A 19,478-nucleotide genomic window follows, 5' to 3' on the forward strand; every position below is an offset into this window, starting at 1 on the left:
AATGAATTGGGTAACTGAATTACTAACAGAATAATGTAGTCAAAGAAATACATAGAACAGGAGCATAAAATGTAGGCATAACAATCTTTACTGAATTTTAGATAAAAGCAAACTGAGGCATGTTGTTGTTGTTATGTACCATTGAGTCAGTTCCGACTCATTGCCACCCTGTATTGGGTTCCCAAGGAGCAATTGGTGGATTTGATCTGCTGACCTTGTGGTTCTAAGTACAGAGCTTATCTTACAGTGCCATACCAGGTGTCCAAACTGTGGCAGAGAGTTTTTTGTTTTCTTGGGTCTTTTACTTTATAGTCACCTCTTAGTACCTACATGGTATATACCAGGCCCCCTGGTACATTGTGGATTTTGATATACCAGGACCCCTGAGTCTATCACAATCCACAATGTTCAAGTCTCTTATATGAAATGGTATTGCATTTGTATATTACCTACAAACATCCTCCCATATGTTTAAAATCATCTGTAGATTACCTGGTGTGGTGCTGTAGGATAAGCACAGGACTTCTAACCACAAGGTCAGCAATTCAAACCCACCAGCCGTTCCTCTGAAACCCTAGACAGAGTCACTATGAGTCAGAACTAACGCCACAGCACTTAACAGAAGCGGATTACTTATAATACTTAGTACAATGTACATTGTATGGAAATAGCACTTTAAACTCTCTCTTAGACTTTGAAGGATTGCTTAGATCACTTACTTTGCCTCACTCCTTCCCTCCATATTTGCGATCTGCGGTTGGCTGAACCCACAGATGTGGAAGCCATGTATATGGAGGGCTGACTTTGCCTACATTTGATTTGTGCATTTTATTTTCCCAGGATTATTGCTTTAAGATGTTAATTAAGAATGTAATTTCTTTTTATTACAAAATGAAAATAGGTCCAAGCAATTATTCTGTTCTCATGTGGTAGCCATATTTGTGTATGCTTGTTGTATCTTTTTATGCATGCTTGTGCTTTCCCGTTGGCTTAGATTTTGTGTTCCCAGCAGCTAGTTGCTCCAAACCCAATGGCAAAAGTTCTGTAGATAACAGATCTCCACTTAGTTGGAAATCTAGGTGAGGAACAGAAGCGTATTATTTTCGTTACAGAGCTGTTTTGCAAACACAAAAACACACTTGTTCTTGGCCTCTGGAGACCATAATTGCAGTATTTGGGAGAAAAAAAAAAAAAAAAAAAGAGTTATGCTCTTGGTTTTGCTTGACTCTAGTTTATTTATATACTTACCTGATTTTTATATACTTACCTGATTTCTGCACATCTTTAAACACATAATTTGGAAAGAATTTAGTGACAGTGCAAAAAACCTTTTAATTGCATTTCCTTTTTCTCTTCATCTAAACTAGTAGCAGGAGTTACTGGAATGCTTCACAAACCTTACATTGAAATACAGTCAAAATCAGTGCAGACCCTTGACTGGTTTAATCTTCACTTGCAAATAACAATGCAGTGAAACCAGAAGAAGAAAAAAAAAAAAAATGGAAAAAAAATTACTTCCTTTCCTATTGTAAACCTAATATGTAGTTAGTCTGCCCCAGTTTTCAATAAAAAGAGATTTTCTGATGACCCAAGAGGAGTGACTATCTCTTGTCAAAGAAAGGGGAGGGTGAATTTAATGTTTCATGCCACTGGAATGGCAGCTGCTCTCAGCTCTCCCTGCTTCTGTGCAGGATGAGGAAGACAGAACTGGCTTTTCAACGTAGGGAGAATTTTCCTTTTGAATATTCTAAACGGGAGCTTTGCACATGTGCCTCAAGAACTAATTGTCTAGGTTCCGTCAGGAATGCAGCAGGAGAGGAGCGTATTTCATGCTTAAGACCAGAGAAGAGCCACGCAATACTCAGTGGATAAAAGGCTTGCGGTCCCAGCTGGGAAAAAGAGTCCCATTATCTCCCAGCTGCATAGACATTCCATACGGCTTGGTTCTGCCTGGATGCACAGCATGCCTGGCTGAGAGCTTGAAACAGAGTTCTGCAGAAAAATTGTAAAGATCCCGAGACATTTGCCTGGTAAGATCTGTAAGTACAAAATTGTGCTGTCTGCTGCAATGAGAACATTGTTGGGCAAGCTGCAGCTTTTCTTCCTTTCAGTGTCTTTGTATTAGCATAACAGGTGAAAGCTGGGGTAGAGGGAAAAGTCGCTACTCTATTTATGTTGTGTTTCTATGATGTTGATGTTTAAAGTAAATTTATTCCTTGTGAAGGAGAAAAGGCATTGACTCTATATTGGGGTGGGGTAGGGGGGAAGGTTTGGATCAAACCAGGGAAAGAGACTACAGGTATATATTTTCCGTGTCTCACTTGCTCTTTGCTGCAGTAAAACTAATGGACAATACGGGATGACAGTGCTAATTCTGGTACTTTCAGATGGCTTCATGCCCTTTCTGTGAAGGCTGAAGGGAAAATGGGATTGTTATGTATTTATGAATTTTTCATCAGAGGTGGAGGGTGTGCAGTTTCCAAGGCTTGATATAAAGCAATAGTTATAAAAAAGTTTTCTGGGGGAGGGTTTTGGTAAGGGGATCCAAACAAGACTGCAGGTAGAATGAGCTCACCAAATTTTGTCTGTCACGTTGTGTATTACCCAGCTTGTAGATAATAGCTTCTGGAATTGCCTTTGCCATTTATAATAGTTAAGCATGTCAGTAAAAAGAAACCTATAATACTTTATGAAAAGTTTTGGAAGTTGATGTCCTGGGAACAAAACTTTCAAGAACTCAGAGATTAGCCACGTATAACCCATTATGTTAATGGGACACTGTCTACATTGGGGGTTTGAAGGAAAATTGGAATTCATAGTTCTTGCTTCTCCAAATGAAAATCACTTATGTTTAAATAATCAGCATCGTGACTATTTCCTCTGAGAAACATTCATAGAATGACTAAATAGAAGTTATATATAGAGAAAAAAACAAACAGCAAAACAGTAGCATTACACAGAATCAATTTGGAAAATGAGGTATTCATAATTTCATCTACTGTGGCAATGTTTTACAAACATCTTTGTAAAAGAAGGAGCCATATGTTGAATATGGAATTGCTTGTTTTGAGCATTTCTCATTTATCTGATGGATTTGTTTATAATCTTTTTTTATTGCTGTTGTTGAAGGTTTCACCAATTTATGTGCGTTGTATTTTAAAAGGATAGAAGATATTTAGATAATCTGTTTTCCATCCCACAAGATACATACAGGCATAAACATACACAAATGCACAAAGCAAACATATAAATACAAAAAGACTGATAACATTTGTATACCCAAAAGACATAGACATTTCATCTATGATACTTTACTGATCATCTTTTTTTTATTTTTTAGCAACAATCATGGCTTTGTTGTCTAAAGATTTCAAATTCATAAATCTATAAACTTTTATATGAAGCTATATAAATGCATAGTTTATCACATTTTTGCAGGAAAACCTATCATTTATAAAAGTTGAATGATTTATAAACATTGCATGATGTTTTAGCATTTCTAATGAAGTTCTAGAAGATTTGTTATTAGAATTCGGTATATGACTTTTCCTTTATTAAAAATAGTCATTTTGAAAATTATTGCATATTTGGTCCAAACTTAGACAAAACACAAAATCACATGGAATTATCTTCTGGAAAGAATGTGAAGTATGTTAAGTTGTTAGCATGCTTTTTGTTCATTTTTGTTTTTGACAAATAAGAATTATAAAAGTAAATTTAGACCCCTCTAGTTCATTTAATAGATTCAAGAAGGATGGGAAATATTTGCTTTTATTGTTTACTTATACATTTGATTTAAGATCATAGTAATTAGAAAGTAGTAGCATAAGATATTATCAAAAAGAACTAAAGCTAAATATTAAATTTTTAAAATTCCTAATACCCATAAATAACAAGCATAGGAACTGGAAACATCGTTGGCGACATTCTCATGCCTAAATTTAGGTTTTAAGAAAGTAGATGATTAGACAAGTAGATAGATAGCTGTACTTTAATAACCATGGATTTTGCCATGGTTATTAATTTATTTTATTTTTTATTTTATTTTATTTTTTACAAATAAGTATTCAGTTCATATGATAAATGATTGATAGATGTATTTTATAAGAATGAAAACATATTATACGCTGTTAAAATACGTATTGGATTTAATTATAGATAACATATAGAGATTAAACTCAAAGAAATTCTACTTAAGTAAAAGTGAAGAAATTGATAACTATCAGGTACATGTGTGTTTCCAAAAAGAATATTGTTGTTAAGTGTAGTTGAGTCTTAGCGACGCTGCATAAGGTTTCTGAGACTTTAAATCTTCACGAGGAGCAGAAAGTCTCATTGTACTCCCACTCAGTGGCGGGCGGGCTTGAACTGAGTCCAGTGTTATTGTATGGAGCCACCAAACTCCTTAAATGATATTAGTTCTAGAAAAAAATCATGTGAGAATTAAGAACAAAAGTTATGAAAATAATTCAAAGTCAGTTTATTAGACTGCACGCTTAAATATTAAATATTTTTTTAAGTTGTTATGATAGTTAAAGAAATTAACAGTTGTATTTTATGGTTATCTGTCTTGCCCATATTATCTAAATTTGAATTCTATTATCAGTTTTACATGATTGAGATTTATAGCATTGCCTTCAGGTTTAATTCCCAGGTTGAGTTTAGACTTATTTTAGTATTTAAAATAATATATTCCTTATCCACAGACGTTTACTACCCAGTTCACCATTCCTGTATTTTTTTTTTTTTTTTTTTTGAGATTTTTCTTGGATCATTGAATTTTGTTATTCCATGGGACCTCTCCACCAGAGAGAAGTCGCAGTCTCATGTTTTCTTTGTACTTTTATACTTGGGAATTTCTTTCTTTAGCTTTTTACATGGAAGGTGAATAATCTTTGTTGACTTAAATTTATTTTTCCCCTCAGAGATATAGACAAATATTTGTAAACAATGCTGAGAAATCATCCTTTATTAAATGTTGCTGTGGAAGACTCTGAACTTTGTCTAAAACTTCCATCCATGAATGTGCTCTGTTTTCCTTTTCTGGTGGATGGACACATGATTTGTTCTTTTTCACCAGAATGTATTGGAGAGTTACTTAGAGTTTATCAGTTTTTTTCCTGCATTTGATTTGTTGTTGTTTTCAAGTGCCTTCAAGTAGGTTACGCTTCATAGAGACCCTGTAAAGGGTTTCCAAGGAGCAGCTGGTGAGCTTCATTCAACCGCTGACCTTGCTGTTCAAAATGACTTTGCAGTCTAGCGCATTAACCCATGCCACCTCACCAGCACTCTGCATTTGATTTAGCCCATGGATTTAGGATTTTTAAATTTCAAGGTTACTTTTTTCCTTGTACCTTGTCTTGGATTGCTGAGCTATTCCTTCGTATTTCAGGGTTACCACTTAAGGAAATGTTGGGAGCTCATTTGTCTCTCTTCCATAGCAATCATGTTATACAAATCTACTGTTCACTTTATACATTATAAACTTGAATTCTTCAAGGTGGTCTACCGTGTCCCCAGCAGTGCCTTTTCTCCTTCCAACAATGTGTGTTATAATATTATTACTTTTAATATAGCTTTCATCTCTTTAATATTTTTATTTTCCTATTTATTTTATTCTCTTTTTCTTTAGTCTTCTGACTTTTAAAAGTTTTATTAATAATAGGTACAAAATTATGATGTAGAAATAAAGTCTCTGGGTGGTACAAATAGTTAACATAGTGGACAGCTAACTGAAAGTTTGGAGGGTTGAGGTAGCCTACAGTTGCCGTGAAAGAAAGGCTTTATGATCCACTTCAGAAAATTTAGCCAAAAGAAATCTGTAAAGTACTTTTCTTCTCTGACACTCGGAGGTTGCCTTTTTTTTTTTTTTTTTTAATGAAGACTGTTATTTGTGAAAAAGGAGCTCTGGTAGCGTAGTGGTTATGAATCGGGCTGCTAACCTCAGGGTCAGCAGTTCAAAACAGCCAGCTGTTCCATGGTAGAAAGATGAGGCTTTCTGCTCCCGTATACATTTACAGCCTCAGAAACCCTGTACAGGGTTGCTATGAGTCAGAATCTATTACACAGCACATAACAACAACCATTATTTGTGAGGAGTCATGGTGTGGCTCTGTAGGATCAGCACTGGACAGAGAACCACAGAGTCGGTAGTTCAAACCCACCAGCTGCTCCTCAAAAATCCTACACAGGGTTGATTTAAGTTGGAAGAGACCCTACAGCACTTAACGTTATTTATGACAAAATCAATTAAAACAGTTGTTAGAGAGAGAGAAGGTAAGATAGAGCATCTTCAGCTTTAATTCAGATACGCTGTTTAGAATACAACATTGACAAATTAGTTATCTTCTCTTAAGGGATACTTATTTTCCCAGTGTTTAGCACTTGACCAAATGGAAAGGCTTATAGTAACTGGAACACCATTAGGACAGAGGGCTCTGTGTTGTGACCCTGTAGGTATATCTTTCTCCCTTTCAGCACCCTCTCTAACAATCTCCGCAGGAAAAGCTAAGAAAAAGTACTTTTCAGTTTTTCCTGATGCACCTCCTAGAGTATCGTATTTTTAGCAGCATTTGGCAACCATGTAATTGTGTTGCAATGTTTTTGCTTTGAGGTTATGCCCAAATATTTAGTGGATTTCACTTGTTGCCTTTCACTTGATTCTGAATCCTGTCAACCCAACGAGTGTAAGAGAAGTATTGTGTCTTGTAGGTTTTTTTGGCTCAATTTTCTGAAATGGCTCATAAAGTGTTCCTTTTGAGGCACCTCTGGGTAGAGTAAAACCTCCAAAACTTCTGGTTAACTGTCAACCTTGTTAACTTTTTTTTTTTTTTTCCTTAAAGACCACGATGTTTTGTTTGGTTGCCCCCCCAGTTATATTTCTTTTACTTCCACTGTTACTCTTATTTTTCTCTTAAATTATTATTGTTATTATTATTTTCCGTTTGAGGAGAAAGGAGTAAAAATCTTTAATGAGTTTTAAGTAGATGTCTATCAGTTTGGGAGAATTCCTTTAAATACAATTTTTGTTAGAAAATAAGTTATTTTCATTATTGATATTGATAAAAGCTAATCTAGTTAAGAGTTCTGGTGTGGCTCTGCAGGATAATCATTTGTCTACTAATGAGAGCGTTGGCAGTTCAAACCCACCAGAAGCTCACAGGGTCACTCCATTGACTGGGAAATGCTGGAGAGTCAGGGTGAATTCAGGCAAAGACATGGAATGAGGGATATCATTGCTGATGTCAGATGGATCTTGGTTGAAAGCAGAGAAAATCAAAAAGATATTTACCTATGCTTTATTGACTACACAAAGGCTTTCGACCTGTATATCATAAAAAGCTACGGGCCACATTACTGAGAATGAATATTCTGGAGCACCTAATTGTACTTATGAGGAAACTGTAAATAGACCAAGAGGCAATTGTTCAAACAGAACAAGTGAACAGTGAATGGTTTAAAAATGGGAAAGTATGCACTAGTATTGTATTCTTTTACCATGTGTATTCAATTTTTATGCTGAGCAATAATCCGAGAAGCTTGGTATGGTATCAGGATTGGCTGGCTGGCTGTGTGCCATGGAGTCGATTCTGACTCATAGCGATCCTATACAGGGTTTCTGAGGCTATATATCTTTATGGGAGCAGAACGCCTCATCTGTCTCCCACGGAACAGTGGGTAGTTTGGAACTGCTGACCTTGTGGTTCGCAGCCCGATTTGTAACCACAGCGCTACCAGAGCAGAAGACTCATTAACAACCTGTAATATGCAGATGAGGCAACCTTTCTTGCTGAAAGCAAAGAGGACTAAAATACTGATGAAAATCAAAGGCCACAGCCTTCGGTATGGATTGCACCAATAAATAACATCATGATAAATGGAGAAAAGACTGATGTTGTCAAAGACTTCATTTTGCTTGGATCTACCATTAACACTCACAAAGGCAGCAGTCAAGAAATCAAGCTACATATTGCATTAGTCAGATCTGCTGCACAAAACCTCATTCAAGTGTTCAAGAGTAAAGATATCAGTTGGAGGGCTCAGGTTCACTTAACCCAAGACATGGTATTTTCAGTAGCCTTATATGTATGTGAAAACGAGACAGTACATAAGGAAGACCATAGAAAAATTGATGCATTTGAGTTATGATGTTGGAAAAGAATATTATAAGTACCGTGGACTTCCATCACAAACAAACCTGTGTTGGAAGAAGTACAACCAGCATGATCTGTAGAGGCCAGTATGACAGAACTTCGTCTCTTGTACTTTGGGCATGCTTTTGTTGTTGTCAAGTTCCATCGAGTCATATCTGTCCCTTAGCAACTCTCTATAGGGTTTCCAAGGAACAGCTGGTGGATGTGACCACTGACCTTGCAGATCATACCAACTTTGCAGTCTAGGGTATTAACCCAAAAAGGCACACTAAAACATGTTATCAAGAGGAACCAATCCCTGGAGAAGCACATCATGTTTGGAAAGTGAAGGGTCAGTCAAAAAGACGAAAATTTCCAACAAGATGGATTGACAGACAGAGTGGCAATAGCATTGGGCTCAAATATAACAGGGATTGTGAGGTTGGCATAGTACCGGGCAGTGTTTCTTTCTGTTGTGCATAGCGTTGCTATGAGTCTGAACTGACTGGGAAGCATCTAACAACATTCTAGTTAAATTTTACTTTAATGCGCTGTAGATACTACTATTGCATGTTTGTTATGGTGAACGTATACACAGGATATAGATATAAAACTGAACCATTTGCTGTTTCTTCTGAGAGTGTCTCCTCAAAGATAGCAGTCTACTTATTTACCTTACAATGAGACCAAAAGTAATTTACAGTGATTTTGAGTCATAGTACCAGGGATCAAAATGTTCTTATCAAGTCTTTTGTATAAATTGAATGCTGTAGACTTTACACATCATATTGTCATTAGATGCCGTTGAGTTGGTTCCAACTCTTAGGAACCCTAGGTGCAACAGAAACACTGCCTGGTTTGGTACCATCATCACATCATTGCAATGTTTGAGTCCACTGTGGCATCCACTGTGTCAATTCATTTCTTTGAGTGTTTTTCTTTTTTTCACGGAACCTGAACTTTATTAAAGCATAATGTTCTGCAGGGTCTGTTCCCTCCTTATAATAGGCATGTGAGACAAAGTTTCCTCATTATCAAATTTAAAAAACATTCTGGCAATACTTCCAAGACAGATTTTATTTTTTGTGCTGGCAATGCAAGATATAGGCAGTGGTCTTCGTCAGTACCTCATTTCTAATGCATCACTTTTTCCTGAGTCTTCCTTATTCACTGACCAGCTTTTGCATACATATGAGGAGTTGAAAAATACCTTGACTTGTGTCAGCTGCACATTAGTCCTGAAAGTGATGTCTTTGCTGTTCAATAAAGAGGTCTTTTGCAGCACATTTGTCCATTGTAATGAATCGTTACTGAATCTGCCATGGTGAGTTCAAGTGAAATTAAATCCTTGACAACTTCAACCTTTTCTGTTTATGGTAATGCTGTTTATTAATATAATTGTGAGGAGTTTTGCTTTCTTTATGCTGAGGTGTGGTGGGTTAATGCGCTGAACTGCAAAATTGGCTTGAACCACAAGATTGGTGGTTCAAACTCACCAGCTGCTCTTTGGAAACCCTATACAGAGTCGCTATGAGTCAGAACTGACTTGACAGCATGTAACAACAACAAATGCTAAGGGGTAATTCATACTGAGGACAACAGCATTTGATATCAGTAAGTGCTTCAAATCTTCTTTGCTTTCAATAGGCAAGTTTGTATCATCTGCATGTGGCAGTTGTTTAATGAACTGTCCTATAATTCTGATGCCACATTGTTCTTAATATAGTCCAACTTCTTGGGTTATTGGTTGATTATACAGATTGAGTAAGTGTGGTGGACAAATACAACCCTGATGTGCAGTTTCAGTTTTAATCCATGACAATTTTCTTCTCATGTTCCAGTGCCTCTATCTTAGTCTATGTACAGATTTAGCATGAGAACAATTATGTGTTCTAAAACCCTCATTCTTCACAGCGCTATACATAGTTGGTTATGCTCTTCATAGTCAAATGCTTTTCATAGTCCGCAAAATAAAGGCAAACATGTTCCTGGTATTCTCTGATTTTAGCCAAGACCTATAATATGTTTCCAATTAAATAAATGAATGAAGACACTGTGATTCTTAAATAAGTAATACAAGAATTATGTTGGATGCCAATGAAGTAAAAAAATCAAAAGACCGTGATCTTACTGGTAAAACAAATTCAATATCTGAGTATGTAGAAGTTGCCTGTGAGAGCAGAATTCTAGAGACAATCTACAGAAACTAAAGTGGCACCCACTGGCTTTGGATCTGTTCTTCACTGTATCTAGTACAAAGCTAAAATGGCTGTGTGATCTTAAACAAGTTAATTTGCCTCTCTAGAAATCTGTGTCCCATCCTTAAGAGAGATAATAGTACTGACTTCATTCTACTACTGAGAGAATTAAATGGGTTAGTATGTCAAAATATCTTGGAAGAAACCCTTAAAATTAATAAGCACTGTGTTAGTTGTTTAATAAAGTTATATTCTTACTCTTATAACCTTCGTCTGTGAGCCTTATGATTAACTGGGAAAAGTAATATAAAACAATACAAAGAAAGGAAATTATAATAATGTAATGATTTGTCTTTGATATTTAATAACCAATTACATTTGCTGATATAAATCATTCTTGGATATGGAAGTGGAGCTCAGGGAATATTGTTGTAAAACTTGGACGATGCTCCTCATTGGATTTATGTAGCTTAAAAATGGAATTTTTTATGTTTGCATATACCAAACAATTGCACTCAATCAGTATAAATGGTTTATTTTATTTTCTGATTTAAAAGTGCTTAAATCATCAGAAGAGTAAAAAGGGAACCCACAGAATGGGGAAAAATCTTTTGCAATGACACATCAGACAAGGGACTCATTTCTAAAATATATAGGAAACGACAACACGTCTACAAGAAAAAGACAAATAACCCAATTAAAAAATGGGCACAGGACATGAACAGACACTTCACCAAGGAAGAGATCTGGGCAGCTGACAAACATATGAAGAAATGTTCACAATCAAAAGTGCTTAAAACGTGGCACCAGGAATCCCTCCTGTAACACTCTCTTGTACTGGGTTCCATAATTTCTTGCCGTGGTCACACCAAACTCAATAACTTACAGTAAAGGGATTTATTAGGGAAGTTAGGAGGTTATAGTGCAGGGGCAGAAATGTGTAAGGCAGTTTTTCCTTCCAGTCAGTACAGCTTCTCAGCCGTGTACACAGGCCAGGCTGGCCTCTTTCTACCTGTATAGTATTAAAAAGCTCTTTAAGACTGCTGATAAAACTTACCATACGTTTCAGTCTGTAGACATTCCGCTCCAGCACCATTGTCAGCAACCTAGTATCCCCAGTAAAGTGCCTGGAGGTACTTCACTCCGCAAGCTAACCTCCTGCTCAGAGGCACTCAGCCTTATTTGCTGTGTTTGCTGGAAAGTTCATCAGTCTGTCTCAGGCTCCAGCACCTTCTGGTTCTGCTGCCGCTGCTCTTCCACACTCTGCCCCCATCACAGCTCTCTTTACCTGGGTCCAGGACTTTCAGCGTCCCATGCTTGGCTCTTTCTTGGTGATGGTCATGAGATCCCCACTCCAGCTTCTGAAAGTTCCACGTTTTCACAATTATAGTTAACCCTGATAACCATTCAGAATAGAATCATATAGTCCTATCAGCGTCTTAGCTCAACTTCTCTTACCCAGACACAGTAGAGTAGAAATGTTGCTTGGTTTGAGTTCTAGACTATGTCTAGAAGAAACATTAAATAATTCACTAACACTGAAAAAAGCAATGCGAGAAAAGCGTAAGAAAAAATCACCCAAAGAAAGCAATTTCAAAAGGTGTGTCCTTTGAAATTTCCTGTCCTTTGGTTTCCTGTCACAAAATGGACTCCTGATGTGGTGCTGTGGGTTAATGCACTGGACTGCCAAGTTGGTTTGAACTGCAAGGTTGGGGGTTCAAGTTCACCAGCCACTCCTAGAAAGCATTATACAGGGTGGCTGTGAGTCCTGAGTTACTCTGTTTAATTTTAAGTATATGGTTATGCATAAAATATTGATAAACAGTATTAATACTGTTGTTGTTGTTAAGTGCTATCAAGTTGGTTCCAACTCATAGTGACCCTGTATTGGGTTTCCAAGGAATAGCTGATGAGCTGGAACCACCAATCTTGCAGTTTGAACTGACCATGCAATCCAATGCATTAACCCACAGCGCCACACCAGGACTCTGGTGGTTGTTGTTGTTAAGTGCCATTGAGTCGGTTCTGACCCATAGCGACCCTGTACAGGGTTTCCAAGGGTGTAAATTTTACAGGAGTAGAAAGCCTCATCCTTCTCCCGTGGAGCGGCTGGTAGTCTTGAACCGCTTACCTTAAGGTTTGCAGCCCGGTTCGTAACCACTATGCTACCAGAGCTCCTTAGGACTCTAGTAGAGTGGCCTATAGTATAACTTTTTCTAATACATTTTTCTCTCTTATGATACTTTAAGAAGCTCTGGTAGTGTAGTGGTTACAAGTCAGGTTGTTAATCTCATGGTCAGCGGTTCAAAACTGCCATTGGTTCCACGGGAGAAAGATGAGGCCTTCTGTTCCTATAAAGATTTATAGCTTCAGAAACCCTACTATACAGGGTCGCTATGAGTTGGAACCTACTCCATTGCACATAACCACCACTACCACCATTATGATACATTGTATATATTATTTTAACGTCATCAATATGGCTTTACAAAAATTGTGTTTACAAATCTTATGTAAATGGTATATTGAATATAAATAAATTTAACTTGTGTATCTCACTCATAATTAGAATGTTGAACTCATTTTTAGGAATCTGAACAGCTCTAGATTATGTAATTTTATCATATATATGGTTGGTTGGTTGATGTGTCATGGAGTTGGTTCCGATTCCTACCGACCCTGCATAGGGTTTCTGAGGCTGTAAATCTTAACAGGAGCAGAAAGCCTCATCTTTCTCCAGTGGAACGGCTGGCAGTTTTGAACTGCTGACCTTGAGGTTAGCAGCCTGACTTGTAACCACTTCACTACCAGAACTCCGATATCATATCCTATGAATGTTGTTGTTAAGTGCCATCAAGTCAATTCCGACCTATAGCGACCCTGTATAGGGTTTCCAAGGAATGGCTGGTGAGCTTGAACCACTGACCTTGCAGTTCAAACGGCTTTGCAGTCTGATGCATTAACCCACAGTGCCACATCAGGACACCATCCTATGAATACTCTACTTTTATTTATCATTTTCTATTTTGGTACATGTTTATTTTAAAGTTTAACTATTGCAATATTCCACGGGTATCTTGTCTTTGAGAACTGGCATTTTGTTAAGCATAAATTTGTGGCATGTGTAGACAATTTCAGATTTTATGATTTTTGGTGAATTATTTCTTTCTCTTTATTCCCATGAGAGATTATTTCTTTAAAACCCGTACTATTGGTTATTTATATTGTTAACCTATGTTCTCTTGATTCCTGTTTGCCTCAAAGGTGATTTCATTGCCTTCTATTTTCAAAAATGTTTGTTTTGTAAATGGTTGTGTCCAGTATCTTGTATAAAAAATCGATGTGCAATTTTTTAAAATGTAGTCTCTACTTTTAATTTATGTGCTTAATATCATTATCCATATGCTATTGTTTCTGATTTAGTTGGAGTAGTTATTTCTATCATCTTACTTTTATATTCTAATATTTTTAAATTTTTGTTTATTTGCTGCCTTCTGTCGACTTAAGAATTCTTTATAATGCAATTCTTCAAAAATTTCATGTTGTTTTTATTATATTTAGATATAATGTTATTATATTGGTGGTGTGCCTTAGAGACGGAGCCGACTCATAGCACCCTACATAGGTTTTCTGAGGCTGTAAATCTTTATGGGAGCAGAAAGCCTCATCTTTCTCCCACGAGACAGCTGGTAGTTTTGCACTGCTGACCTTGAAGTTAACAGTCTGACTCGTAACCACCATGTTACCAGAGCTCTTAGGTAGATATAAATGTTTTAAAATAAAAAAATAGCTTTATATGTTTCAGTAAATATTAGGAGTCCAAGTGTGGCATGGCAGGATAATGCACTGGACCACAAATTCAATTTGAACACTAAGATCAGTGGTTCAACCCCATCAGCTGCTCCTCAGAAACCCTAGACAGGGTCACTATGAGTCAGAACAGACTCCAGGGCACTTAGCAACAAAAACAAGCAGTAACATGAAAATGGCCTATTTAAATTCTATCAAAAAATTGTTCCCAATGACTGTTTCAACTATTTAATTTGTGTTTTTTTAATTAGCTTTATTCTTTTTTGTCAACAAATTTTAGATTTATTTTTAAAGATTTTTCAGTAACCATTTCTTCTTTGCATCATTTTTGTGTCTCCTTGGTTTACTTTCCTATATACATAAACTCATTTAAAGTTCATTCTAGAAAGTGTATTAAACTCTCTTAGAATTTGATGTCTGAAAATTACTTCTTTAACTCATATTCCAGAATGGTGATATAGTCAGTTAGGAAAGTCAAGGTTGGCCAATATGTTTACCTCAGCACATTCTGCCTATTATGTTCTATTATCTTCTGTAATTAGTTGTTTTCTTGAGAAGACTGCTCACAGTGTTAGGATTCACAACTTTGAATGCAAATCTATTTTTACACTCTGCTAAACCTTAATAAATTATTTTTGTCACTGATATCTCCAGGTTAGCTTTGATGTGTATAATTGTAGATTGTTTTAAATTTCTCCCATTAGGGCTCTACAGACGTCTTAAATCTAAATTTTACTTTATTTAAATTTCAAAAGATGTTCAGTTATTTTAATATAACTGAATCTTGCCTTATCTCCTTTTTTTTTTTTAATTTCTCTCATTGGAATACTCATTCAATAAGAAGACCAATATGTTGGCTTTGTCTATCCTTTTGGTCTTTGATTTCTCTTCTCTGTTCTAATCTTGTTCTTTTATTATTGCATTCTGTATGACTTCATCAAATCTGTATTTCACTTATGTATTCTCTCTTCATTTGTTTTTTATTCTATTACTTAACTCATTCTTTAAGTTTTCGTTTTTCTTTTCAGGAATGTATTTACTTTGAATAGCCATTGTATATTTATTTTAAAATCTTCTTGCTGTTCTCTTGGTGTTATTCAGTTGCTCTTCTATCCTACAACTCTTTAATAATTTAAATAAGCTGATTTTAGTATTAAATTTTTCATTATTGCACTATGTTTACTTTTTAAGGGACATATTTCTCCATTACTTGTGTTTGCTGAATTTCTGTCATTGTGGATTATTCTTTCTAATATTTATGCTTTTCATGTATGAAAAATTCCATTTTGCCTATGCTGTTTCCCATGTGATTTTACCATCCTCTGAGTTATGCATGCTTCTCAGTAGCATTGCTTCACCTTAGCCTCCGAAATGGCTTTACAAATTTCCCCAGTTTTAGACAATAGGTTAGTTGTTGGCACTGAATTCCCTATCCATGGAAATGGAATGAACATGGGTTCTACACTTCAGCTTGGAACAGACTTGGTGTTGTGTTGAACTCCGTTGTTATTGTGAGATGCCCTAGAATCAGTTGCAGCTCCTAGAACAGAACGAGCCACTGCCTTGCTCTGGGTCACCCTCACAATTGTCGTTAATTGTCTGAGCATGTTGTGCTACCGCTGTGTCATTTCATCTTATTGAGGGAATTTCTCTTTTTTGCTCACCCTTTATTTTCCCATGCATGATGTCATTATCCAATGGGTCATTCCTGATAATATGTCCAAAGTAGGAGAGACGAAGTTTCTCCATTGTGGCTTCCAAGCAGGAATCTGGCCATACCTTTTCCAAAACAAATTAGTTCATTATTCTGGAAGTATATAGAATATTATTATTTGCCAACACCATACTTAGAACGCATTGCTTTTTCTCTGATCTGATCTTTCTCATTCATTACCCAGCTTTAATATGCATATGTGATATTGAAAATACCACAGGTTGGGTCAGGTGCACCTTAGTCCTTAAACTGATATCTTTGCTCTGTAATACTTTAAAGAGGTCTTGTGTAGCAGATTTGTCTAATGCAGTTCATCATTTGATTTCTTGATTGCTGCTTCCAGAAAGCAAAATAAAGTCTGTGACAACTTCAATTTAGTTGTTGTTTACTATGATGATATATATTGGCCCCACTGTTAAGATTTTTGTTTTATTTACATTGAGGTACAATCCATACTGAAGTAAGTGATTCAAGTACTGTGTACTTCCAGCAAGCAAGCTTGTGTCATCTGCATATCAGAGGTTTTAATGCATCTTCCTCCAATCCTGATGCCATGCTCTCACTCTAGAAGAAGTTTTCCATGAGATAACCAGCTTCCTATAAGGATTCCTGGCTTTTAGAATAAACTGTGAAAGGCTTATCACATGGAAGGTGGTTCAAACCCACCAGCTGCTCCTCAGAAACCATATACAGGGTCATGCTATGTGTTAGAATCAACTCAGTGATACATAACAACAACAAAGTATAGATTTACCATGTACTCTCCAGTCTAACCTCTGTGTTTCCTCCATATTTTTCACCCTGAGCTTTTATCTTTCTTATTTTCCGTCATGGCTTTGTGGAATACATATGGAGAGTGTGGTAGCTCCATATGCTAGGCACTGGACTGTGAACCACAAGGTCCATGGCTTGAGCCCACCAGCCACTCCACAGGACAAAGAAGAGGCTTTTTGTGCTCACAAAAACATTCTATACAGGCTTGCTAAGTGTTGGCACTGACTCTATGGCACTTAAAAACAACAATGTATACCTAAAATTTTATTGTGAATGAAGTGACGGTTTACACCATACAGTAGTCTGACATCCAACAAATCACACACTTTGGGTCACTCAATGATTGTAATGTCCCTAATGTAGCATCACTTATTCCACTTCTGGCCTCTGATTCCTGTTTCCATTCCACATTATTTCTCAGCCCTTCTGAACTGTATCCTTAAGTTAATGATAACCTTTAGATCTTGAATGGTTGATCATCCCAGGGTGTGTATAATTCTCTTGTGTTGTTGTCCCTATTATATACCTTTTCTTGCTTGACTGAAAACTGAGCCACAAGAGTTCCTGTGATTCCAGATCTGAGGGGTGACAAATCTCCACAGTCTCAGGTTTCCCCAGCCTCCTGGACAGTAAGTCTGGCCGATTTTTTTTTTTTTTTTTCAGTTTGTTTTACTTTTTATTCCTCTTTATTCAGGACATTCTAATATGATCCCTTTCAGAGCATTTGGTAGTGGCAGCTGGACACCATCTAATCCTTCTGGTTTCAGTGTCATTGAAAGTGATGTGTGTGCTCCCCTTGTCTTCACTTTTCATCACTCTTCTTTTCTCAGCCCAGGGTGGGAGCAATATTTGCACCTTAGATGGCCACTCATGAGCTTTTAAGATGTCAGTTGGTATTCACTGAGGAAGATAAAGCTTTCTGCTCCCATGAAGATACAAAGCCTTGAAAACCCTACACAGGGTCACTATGAGTTAAAACTGACCCGTAACAATAACAACAACACTCACAAAACTAGGATGTGTAGGGCATTATCTTTTTGGACTGTGTTACACAATTCGCTATGGTGTCACCTGAAATTATGGTAATGAGATCCCAGGCTCAGCCAATCATTGCATCAAAGTGTTGGTGATGTTTAAGAAACTTAACATAATTTTGCCTGCCATACCACCAGTTGCTCCTTGGAAACCCTATACGAGGTAGCATGAGTCAGAACGGACTTGATGGCTCTCAATAGCAACTACAACATACTCTACCACATTTTTGGATATATTTGCAGCAAAACTATATACCCATTGCAAAGATCATGTGGGGATCACGTCTGAATTCCCCTGGCTTCACAAGGGGAGAGAGAATCAAACTAAATTTCAGCCCCAGGTTGATTCCTAAAAAGTGGATGTGAGGCATGCTTCCACCCTACAACCTCTTTATTCTATTCTCACACCAACCATTCCTCCCACAGCACTCACTGCATCACACTTGGCTTCAGCAATCCAGTGCAAAGGATACACAGAACCTATAACAATACTCACGATTATGGGGTTTATTAGGGACGTGAACAGGGTACAATTCAGAATAAAAATCATCTCAGGATGCAGCAGTTCTCCAGTCAGGAATGCGTCTTGTCTGTCTTGCAGACCTTCACTCTGGTTTCCAGGCTCTCAGCCATGCGGTCCCTTAGCCTCTCCACTGCTCGAGCATGTGTTACCCAGTGTTTTTAGTCTGTGAATGCCCAAAGGGCACATTCTTCAAGCTAGTCTCCTATCCAATGGAACACAACTTTACTCAGTCCATAGGCCTAGAGCCTGAAGCAGCCCAGTCTCTCCATACCACTGCCTCTGCTGTCACCTCTTTCCATCACTTCTGCCGACTCGTCTTCAGTTACTGGTAGTCTAGTAGGGATCTCACTTGTCACTCATGCTTTTCTTTCTTGATGATCTTTGAATCTTTCATGTCTGCTTCTAAGACAACTCCTTTTAAACCTAGCTGTCAGGCAAAACTAACAAATCCTAGCCATAGAGTCTTTTGTACTTCATTTGCATGGCCCCACCCAATCATCTGGTGGAAGCTAAGAAGGCTTTGGATAGAAAAGCCATATCAAGCAAATTCAAGATACCACATCTGGTTACAAATATCCTCTGTTAAAATCTTTGTTTATTTATGGGTTTACTTCCACTCTTTCCCTCATACCCATTTACTTGGAGATTCTATCCACATACTGACCCATAGATCACTATTATTCTATGATTACACATATCACAGTATTCACCTCTAGTCCCTTTTAACACTTGCATTCCTTTCTCTGACTTCCTTATTTTCACCATTCTTATGTCATCCCACCTCTTGTTGTACAATGCCTTCCTGTTACCAGGTTTAGCACGTGTCAACCCTGCTGTGGCAAGGAGCTCCGGTAGCGTTGTGGTTATGAGTTGGGCTGCCAGCCTCAAGGTCAGCAGTTTGAAACTACCAGCGATTCTGTGGGAGAAATATGAGGCTTTGTGCTCCTGTAAAGATTTACAGCCTCGGAAACCCTGTGCAAGGTCACTGTGAGTCAGAACTGACTCCACGGCACATAACAACAACAACCCTGCTGTGGCACTGTAGGATAAGCACTGGACCATATGTTGGTTTGAACTTCAAGGCTGACAGTTCAAATCCATCAGCCACTCCTTGGAAATACTGTACAGGGTTGCTATGGGTCAGAACCAACTCAGTGACACTAAAAAACAACTCTCTAGGCTCTGGTAGCGTAGTGGTTACGAATCGGGCTGCGAACCTTAAGGCCAGTAGTTCGAAACTACCAGCCGCTCCGCGGGAGAAAGATGAGGCGTTCTGCTCCCGTAAAGATTTAC

The 19,478-nt window shown here is 37.4% G+C and overlaps 1 protein-coding gene across 3 annotated transcripts in view; it reads left to right on the forward strand.

Moving 5' to 3' along the window:
• Window positions 1–1,568: 1,568 nt before the first annotated feature.
• Window positions 1,569–19,478, forward strand: part of CNTN6 (contactin 6) — a 606,070-nt gene continuing 588,160 nt past the window's right edge. For 2 of the 3 annotated variants that reach the window (XM_006868659.1, XM_006868660.1), the window contains exon 1: window positions 1,569–2,030. The gene's annotated coding sequence lies outside the window, so the exon portion shown is untranslated. Of the gene's footprint in view, window positions 2,040–19,478 lie in introns of all 3 variants that reach the window. The other variant, XM_006868658.1, reaches the window with a different exon arrangement.

Source organism: Chrysochloris asiatica, unplaced genomic scaffold, assembly GCF_000296735.1.
Source record: "Chrysochloris asiatica unplaced genomic scaffold, ChrAsi1.0 scaffold00121, whole genome shotgun sequence".
Lineage (NCBI taxonomy): Eukaryota > Metazoa > Chordata > Mammalia > Afrosoricida > Chrysochloridae > Chrysochloris > Chrysochloris asiatica.